The following is a 9,981-nucleotide window of genomic DNA, read 5'->3' as shown; positions in this document are numbered from 1 at the left end:
TTATATAAAACAATATAATGTAAAACAATATTATATAAAACAATATAATGTAAAACAATATTATATACAACAATATTATGTAAAACAATATTATATAAAACAATATAATGTAAAACAATATTATATAAAACAATATAATGTAAAACAATATCAAATAAAACAATATTATATAAAAACAACCTCATATAAAACAATATAATGTAAAACAATATTATATAAAACAATATAATGTAAAACAATATTATATAAAACAATATAATGTAAAACAATATTATATAAAACAATATAATGTAAAACAATATCAAATAAAACAATATTATATAAAAACAACCTCATATAAAACAATATAATGTAAAACAATATTGATTAAAACAATATAATGTAAAACAATATTATATAAAACAATATAATGTAAAACAATATCAAATAAAACAATATTATATAAAACAATATTATATAAAACAATATAATATAAAACAATATAATGTAAAACAATATAATGTAAAACAATATAATGTAAAACAATATAATATAAAACAATATCATATTTGGAAGGGATAAACACAGACGTTTTGTACATTACCTATGAAATGGATTAAAGCACACCTTTACCGGTAGAAATAAACATTTTTCACTGATATTTACATTTTTACAAGATAATTCCTACTTTTTACAAGATAATTCCTACTTTCTCACCTTTTGGTTGCTAGAGACGCGACCCAGTTGTTCATTCCATTAGTTCGATATTTATGGTCGTGACCCAGTCGTTCATTCCATTAGTTCGATATTTATGGACGCGACCCAGTTGTTCATTCCATTAGTTCGATATTTATGGACGTGACCCAGTTGTTCATTCCATTAGTTCGATATTTATGGACGCGACCCAGTCGTTCATTCCATTAGTTCGATATTTATGGTCACGACCCAGTTGTTCATTCCATTAGTTCGATATTTATGGACGCGATCCAGTTGTTCATTCCATTAGTTCGATATTTATGGTCACGACCCAGTTGTTCATTCCATTAGTTCGATATTTATGGACGCGATCCAGTTGTTCATTCCATTAGTTCGATATTTATGGTCGCGACCCAGTTGTTCATTCCATTAGTTCGATATTTATGGACGCGATCCAGTTGTCCATTTTCTATGTTCCATTGCCATGCTCGCTGGCAATGTTCTTTTTCCTTGCTTGCTAGATAGACAATTAGCTACGGCTAACACAGTCACGACCTTTGCAGCCAGAATAACGGCAAAGTAGCTGCATTTGCATTTGTTTAAGCTGTTTTCTATTGACATTCATTTGGATACATACATAACTATGAGCCGGCGATGCCCGATTTTGCCTGGCATAACTAGAAAAGGTTGCCTTCTCGTCAGGCCACTCGACACTGTTCATTACGAGGAGATAGTATTGCATATAAAACACGAGGCTAGAAGCTAGCGCAATAGTTTGTTGCTAGGAAACCTGACAACCGAATTCTAAAAGACCAGTTGCTGAAAACAGCTGGTGAAACTAGAAACGTGGGAGGATTTGACTGCAACAAAGGGACTGGAGAAATTCATGCTCATCCCTCACCACTTTAGGTCATCAGATGCTCCATGTCTCTTCCCAAAAGAATATACGCTAGCTAGCTAACTAGCAAAAACTTTCCTCGTTGGACCTGTGTCCACAATTTATCCAATTTCAGTTTGTGTGGTTGTTGGTTTATCTTTCTGTAACTTTGTAACCAGTATGGTCTGCATGTGTAGGTTAATCTTTCTGTAACTTTGTAACCAGTATGGTCTGCATGTGTAGGTTAATCTTTCTGTAACTTTGTAACCAGTATGATCTGCATGTGTAGGTTTATCTTTCTGTAACTTTGTAACCAGTATGGTCTGCATGTGTAGGTTAATCTTTCTGTAACTTTGTAACCAGTATGGTCTGCATGTGTAGGTTTATCTTTCTGTAACTTTGTAACCAGTATGGTCTGCATGTGTAGGTTTATCTTTCTGTAACTTTGTAACCAGTATGGTCTGCATGTGTAGGTGTTGGTTTATCTTTCTGTAACTTTGTAACCAGTATGGTCTGCATGTGTAGGTTAATCTTTCTGTAACTTTGTAACCAGTATGGTCTGCATGTGTAGGTTAATCTTTCTGTAACTTTGTAACCAGTATGGTCTGCATATGTAGGTGTTGGTTTATCTTTCTGTTACTTTGTAACCAGTATGATCTGCATGTGTATGTTTATCTTTCTGTAACTTTGTAACCAGTATGATCTGCATGTGTATGTTTATCTTTCTGTAACTTTGTAACCAGTATGATCTGCATGTGTAGGTTTATCTTTCTGTAACTTTGTAACCAGTATGGTCTGCATGTGTAGGTTTATCTTTCTGTAACTTTGTAACCAGTATGGTCTGCATTTGTAGTTGTAGGTTTATCTTTCTGTAACTTTGTAACCAGTATGGTCTGCATGTGTAGGTTTATCTTTCTGTAACTTTGTAACCAGTATGGTCTGCATGTGTAGGTGTAGGTTTATCTTTCTGTAACTTTGTAACCAGTATGGTCTGCATGTGTAGGTGTTGGTTTATCTTTCTGTAACTTTGTAACCAGTATGGTCTGCATGTGTAGGTTAATCTTTCTGTAACTTTGTAACCAGTATGGTCTGCATGTGTAGGTTAATCTTTCTGTAACTTTGTAACCAGTATGGTCTGCATGTGTAGGTTAATCTTTCTGTAACTTTGTAACCAGTATGGTCTGCATATGTAGGTGTAGGTTTATCTTTCTGTTACTTTGTAACCAGTATGGTCTGCATGTGTAGGTTAATCTTTCTGTAACTTTGTAACCAGTATGGTCTGCATGTGTAGGTTTATCTTTCTGTAACTTTGTAACCAGTATGGTCTGCATGTGTAGGTGTAGGTTTATCTTTCTGTTACTTTGTAACCAGTATGGTCTGCATGTGTAGGGGCTTAATGCGTCATGATTGCAAGGTGACCCAATATCTTTTCCAAATGTCCTGTTATCTGGAATGCCTTTCTAGCTAATCAGAAACGATTATTCAGGAATGTTGTGGTATCAATTGTCATGACTGTCCTGATCAGGTCAGGGTACAGGAGACCACCACCCTACAGATTATCTCCCAAACCCCCAACAGAGGAGGAGAGATCTAGGGGTCTGAAGATGTGGGGGTTTTATGACACCTCATGCCCATAATACAGAGAAATTCCTTTGTCCTAACAATGGAGAACTGGCCTCAGAACCTTAAACATGCAATAAAGGGACTTTGGAACAATGGTTTCCGTCAGCCACAATGGTGGTTATGACGAAAAGCGGAATATTAAAATGTATGTAACTTTTGTATTTGTTTTTAAAGGTTAAGAGATGACGTTATTATGAAAACATTGTACCTTTAAGAGTTTTCCCAGTATATGCCTGATGTTTATACATTGTACGCTGTTTGGAAAATATCCAAATCAAACAGAATGTTTTGATAAAGATGAAATGTGAAGTTAGTGTCTAAAATCGGATTTTTAGCCAAATCTAAGCCTTGCCCCCCTTTACTTGGTCCGCCCAGAGAATCGCCCTAAAGGCTGTTACACCCACTTCTGACCCGAGGGTATAAGACAGGAGAGTGAAGAATTAACATAGAAGACTATTGACCCCAAGCTGCAGCCAAGGTCTAACAAAGTCGACGAACCCCAAAACGAAACACAAGGTTGAAGACAAAGAAATATTTTTCTACACGAGCTACGGACGAGTAGCTGTGTCTAAGCGGGTGAATTCAAGCCGAACCACCCAGCCTCCACTCTCCATTGAATCGTGGTATCGACACCATTCGAGCCGAAGCTGTGAGCTCTGAGCTACAGAGCTGTCTGTCCTCAGAAGACCCCTTTCCGATCAAGGGTGAGGATCAGACCACTTAGCCAAGAAGGACACTGACATCGTGAGGACAACCAGAGAGTTGCGCCGGAGAACTGCGTCATTTAGAAGCCTAAACGACCCACGCGGAGCTTCCCACCTGAGAACTACAACACGTAATTACATCATTATATTCTGACCCATAAGAGCGGCAGTTCGGGGCAAGGCTAATTTTAAATAAGCATGGCTGACAAATGAACCCAAATGTATATTTCTCTCGTGTACTTCCTTTATTTCTCTCTCTTTAAAATCCCCATTTTGGGTAACAAGCGCCATAGTGTGTTGGCCCGTTATACTAAGTCCTAATCGATAGCTAGACTGTGTTTTGTGTATGTGCATTTTTATCATCATTTTAGCTTGCTAGTAAATAAATAATCAACTAAGATTGGTGTGGTAAATTCAGTGGTAAAGCCCGGGTCTGTGCAGATTCCCGGATTATACGACTTTCAGATTATGAGACTGTAGAGGAAATTGATTAATTTAGCGACTGTTGTAATCGATATTCTGATATCCTTTGAGTTAATTTGGGAAATAGAAACTCAATCAAAACAATGTTCCCATGGTGCCCCAGGTTAATGAGTTAATAATTGCTTGATTCATTGCTTAATTCATTTAATCACGTAATTATAAACCGTTAATCATTCGATGAGCAACAGTCGTCACATTAACTAATACAACGTCACGACATATGGCGCCCCGTGTGAGGCATCTAAGATAGGACTAGGCCGCACTGTTGTGTTATTCCATATCAATTGTGTAGCAATATATATACATTCCATTAATAGCTATAGGCAGGACTAGTGCGGGAGAGAAGTGTGTGTGTGTCGTTCCATTTGACCCAGATACTGGTCGGGAGAGAACGACCCCTGTTGTATATCTGACCAAAGCCAGTGTGAAGGGGGTCTACTGAATGCTACGAGCTAGGGCATATGTACCAGCCGATGCAGGCATTCTGAGAAATAATACTAGTTGGGCCTAACGTAGTGTTATTTCTGTCGATCGCTTTCAGGAGTGATCTGACTCGGTCATAAGTAATTCCTAGAGCAGAGGACATATGAGCCAGCCATTACGGAAATTAGAGTAGATATATTCGTTTGACCGAAGCGAAGTTATTATCTCTCTACCTCTCGCGTTGGGTAACGGGGAGAGGTTAAGGGTTGAACGTGAGACGTCACCAAGTAAACCCGTTCCCTTGTTGGAGGGAACATCCCTTGTGCGGCAAGGGGGAAACCCCGCGCAAGGAAAGCTAAGCATTGCGCCAGATGCTAAGCTAACAAAGGGGAGCAGCCATTTTTGTTTTCCTCTTTGTTCATAGTGAATTCCCGCGTTAGACGGGAATCCTGTGTGTTCTCAGCTTGGGCTATCCGTAACCTCTGGCGAAGAATCGGCAGTCATTTTTCGTGAAATAAGTCAGGTTACGCTGTAGGATATCAAACCAGTCTTAACTGATTAGATATCATTGTCTTGTTCAATTTTATACATACATTAAATTGATACACTACCTCTCCAGGTTGGTTATGGGAATAATACACACACGAATGTGCCATAACCAATGAGACATGGTTAAACTGTTCCACGTTAACTTAGATATAGCAACTATTTCAGGTTAATTAAAGCTAATTCCTTTAGCCTATACGGGGTTGACTAATCATTCAAATTGATTAAAAGATTAAAGCTGTTTTACCAGCTTAATGGTGTTTAGGTAGACTTTTTAACAGTTTTGTAAAATTCTATTTTCACTGATACCCTGTCGATTTTAGCTTGTGTTAACAGTGACCTCCGGTGGTGAAGAATCACCAGTAATTATTTTTAAATAATTCAGGTTATGCTGTACGATATCTAACCGGTCTCAACTGATTGGATATCATTGTCTCGTTCAATTTAATATACATTAAATTGCCACACTACCGTCCAGGTTGGTTATTGGAATAATACGCAAACTAATGTGTTCTAACCAATGAGACATAGTTAAACTTTTCAATGTTAACTTAGATATAGCAATTACTTCAGGTTAATTAAAGCTAATTCCTTTAGCTATACGGGGTTGACTAATCATTCAAATTGATTAATAGATTAAAGCTGTTTTACCAGCTTAATGGTGTTTAGGTAGACTTTTTAACAGTATTGTAAAATTCTATTTTCACTGGTACCCTGTCGATTTTAGCTTGTGTTAACAGTGACCTCCGGTGGTGAAGAATCACCAGTAATTATTTTTAAATAATTCAGGTTATGCTGTACGATATCTAACCGGTCTCAACTGATTGGATATCATTGTCTCGTTCAATTTAATATACATTAAATTGCTACACTACCGTCCAGGTTGGTTATTGGAATAATACGCAAACTAATGTGTTCTAACCAATGAGACATAGTTAAACTTTTCAATGTTAACTTAGATATAGCAATTACTTCAGGTTAATTAAAGCTAATTCCTTTAGCTATACGGGGTTGACTAATCATTCAAATTGATTAATAGATTAAAGCTGTTTTACCAGCTTAATGGTGTTTAGGTAGACTTTTTAACAGTATTGTAAAATTCTATTTTCACTGGTACCCTGTCGATTTTAGCTTGTGTTAACAGTGACCTCCGGTGGTGAAGAATCACCAGTAATTATTTTTAAATAATTCAGGTTATGCTGTACGATATCTAACCAGTCTCAACTGATTGGAGATCATTGTCTCGTTCAATTTAATACACATTAAATTGCTACACTACCGTCCAGGTTGGTTATTGGAATAATACGCAAACTAATGTGTACTAACCAATGAGACATAGTTAAACTTTTCAACGTTAACTTAGAGATAGCAACTCTTTCAGGTGAATTAAAATTAAAATTCCCAAATAGCCGATACAGGTTAGATTTATCATTAAAATCGATTTAATCAATGAAACCTGTTTTGGCAAGTTCAGTAATAACCAACTCACATTACTGACCCAGTCTTGATGATTCATTGACGTTTACAAACTGAGTTAAATCGTGTTTGCAGCCTCCAACTAAAAACCCCAAACATTACGTAAATTGAAATAACTGACAATCATAATAATGAGCAATCCATCAGATGGGTTTCCACCCATTTCCCCTCTAATCAGTGGACCTTCACCCACGGAAAGATTGATCGCGGACCTCAGCAACGATGCAAATCCTAACTATGCCGAGGGGCTGAAAATGTTAGATTTCAATGCCATAAGCGAGAAAAATGCAGACATTGCGACAGACGCTCTTCAAAATAGACCATCAGGCGGAGGCCTTGTGAAGGTTCTCTCCAGTTTAGCCCTCAACTATGCCCACCAGCAGAGATGGACAGTGCACCAGTACCTCAGTGCCCAGCAGAGGCACGAGCAGGAAGCTGGGGAGTTCAAGGTACAGGTGGAGAGAACCAGGGAGCTGGCATCGAAAGCCGAAAAAGATAAGCTACTGCTAGCTGAGGAACTGTGTGTGAGAACAGATAAATTGGAAGATCTGTCTAACACTTATAACAAAGAACGCGAACAATCTCTTGACCAAGTCCGTATTCTAAAAGAACAACTCGGTTTAGCCAAAACTAAATACGATGAAGTCCACGCGAAACTAGATGAATCGGAAGAGCTAGTTAGAAAACGGGGCGAGCAAATTGATGCCCTACAAACGGTTGTGAATGAAACCACTCAAAGCAATAATGCTCTATTCCAAAAGCTGCAGACCAAAGACGATCAGTTAATGAACACAATGACCAAGTTGGAGGACAAAACAGCAGAACTCATTGAAGTCGCTGATTTAATGAAGGATGAGAAAGACCAGGTGAGAAAGTTGGAAAATGTGACCTCTAAACAAAAGGAGGACATCGCATCACTGGATCTCTCACTCCACACTCGCGACCTCTCCCTGCAAACCATGACAGATAAGTATGAGGCCGAGCGAAAAAAGGGCGACACCTACGTGTCGAAAATAAACACCCTCAACTCCCAGGTGGACTCTGCGATGCAGCATAACACCACCCTTAGGTATCATCTGGAGGAACTCCAGAACAGTCACGCGCTAGCGCGGGACAACCAAACCAAGCAACCTAGCTCACATCCGGAGCTAAGAGAACGAGGGAATGTAGATGACAGGAGATTTCAGCCTCTTTCTCTTGGCCATTCGGCCCACAGTGAATTGGGGCCTCCTCGCCAACACAACCACAGCTTGACTTTTCCTCTTGGCCTCTCGGCCCACAATTCTCCACTGGAGAGTGCAGATGCTCCCCGCGCACTTGGCGGGGATCGCCTTGACAAAATCGTCAAAAACTTCCGCCTCTTCGACCCCGTTCCGGGAAAGCCAAACGACACTGAGACATTCTTAGCCGACATAGAGGACGCCTTGGATGGCTACCCAAACGCTACGAATGCAGACAGGCTCTATCTTTTGAAGCGAACGTCCAACAGACACGTGACAAGGTTCATCCGTCTACAAGAGCAACACGTGCAAAACGACTATGCTAAACTTGCCACGGTTTTGAAAATAGAATTCAGTGGGTCTGCGACTCGCAAACACGATAGTTCGTTGGCTAACAATATCAGACAAGCTCGAAATGAACACCCACAAGCCTACTATCACCGGCTTCGTTCAGCTTACTTTGGCATGCTCACTGAAACAGGAATGGAAGACCTATTGCCGTTCAAACAACTTTTTCTGTCAAACATGTCTCCCAACTTCATTAACTACTTGGGCCCTACTGCCCACGTCGGGTTGCCAATCTCGACGCTCCGAGAGCTGGCAAGCACCGCTTTTGAAGCATCAAAAGCAAGCCGGGCTAAGAGCCCGGACACCTCGACTTTCGAGCTTAGGCGGGAACCATCACTCGAATTAGAAGGGGCTGCATCAGGGACATATGCTGTAAAAGAGGACGATCAAAGGGGGTGGCTACCAAGTAACCACCACCCCGACAACCACCGCCGTAACAATAGCTACGATGAACGTCCCCAATCTAACAGGTCCCGTAGAGATCAACCTAGCCGACATGCCCCTCCGCCTAACTCTCACAAAGGGTCAGGACACAAGGGTAATAAGCGTAACAAGGGCAACAAATTGTTCAACAATGATTTAAACGCTAACCGAAATGATATAGAAGCTCTGATAAAAGATGTACTGCATCGTAAGAAATTTGAGAAAGAGGACAAGGATAAATCCTCATGACTAGGCGTAAAATTGTTGGAAACCGAGTCCGCCGAAATTCATGCAATTCAAGAGGACGCAAACATTTCCATTACCCCCGCCCCCACTCGAATCCCTGTCCAGGTACCGCCCGTTCTAGACACAAGCCCGCAGGTTTTGTCTACAGACTTGGACACGGAGGTGGAGATGCACGAGATAAGCAGCTTTGTAACAGATGATTCCTCTACCATTCCGATAGAGGACCCACTGGGTCACGTAGGTAACTTATCTGTCTTGGAAATCGACGCAGATTACAAACCGCTCCGTTCTCCCAACCCACTCCATTTTGTTGGGGATATGACGAGAAAAACCAACTCGAACAGGCCATACCTTAGAACAGTCCTGGAGGACTGTGTGACCTGTCACGCTCTGATAGATTCGGGTTCAACAATTTCCCTCATATCCGAAACCTTGCTGGATGAACTAAAAAGGGCAGTGGACCCAACAAAACGTTGGTTGAAAACGGAACATTGCGATACGAATCTTCGAGGTTTCACTCAAGCTACCTCGCCCCTAACCAAACGTCTCCTACTTAAACTCAACTTCGAAAGCGTGTCACTGATACACCCCGTGTATGTGACTAGCATCGAAATCGAACGAATGCTGATTGGGAGTGATTTAATTGACCGTTTGGTACCACTAATGGATTGGAAAACAAATCAAATCTGGTCACAGATACCTATGCCAACTCCGTTGACTTCGCCGCATTCTTCCAAGGCTACCTGCCATACATTGTGCAACGACGTGGGTCCGACGTCAGCATCTGACGCAAACCCTGTGAACTTGGCCATGAGTCCGCCATTTGTGGCAAAGGACAATGTGAGTTCGACTCGGAACTTAACCGAACATGTGGTTTTCTTGTGCGGCTTGGGTGATTCACCAGCCGACACTTACCGCCCTCCTCTGATAGGGGGCG

The 9,981-nt window shown here is 40.4% G+C and overlaps 1 protein-coding gene across 5 annotated transcripts in view; it reads right to left on the bottom strand.

Annotated features, from left to right (window-relative positions):
* The window catches only part of LOC115183660 (glutamate receptor 2), a 111,260-nt gene that overhangs the window by 40,603 nt on the left and 60,676 nt on the right, over positions 1-9,981 (bottom strand). The gene's annotated exons all lie outside the window — the stretch shown is intronic.

Source organism: Salmo trutta, unplaced genomic scaffold, assembly GCF_901001165.1.
Source record: "Salmo trutta unplaced genomic scaffold, fSalTru1.1, whole genome shotgun sequence".
Lineage (NCBI taxonomy): Eukaryota > Metazoa > Chordata > Actinopteri > Salmoniformes > Salmonidae > Salmo > Salmo trutta.
This window is presented reverse-complemented; position numbering and strand designations above follow the sequence as displayed.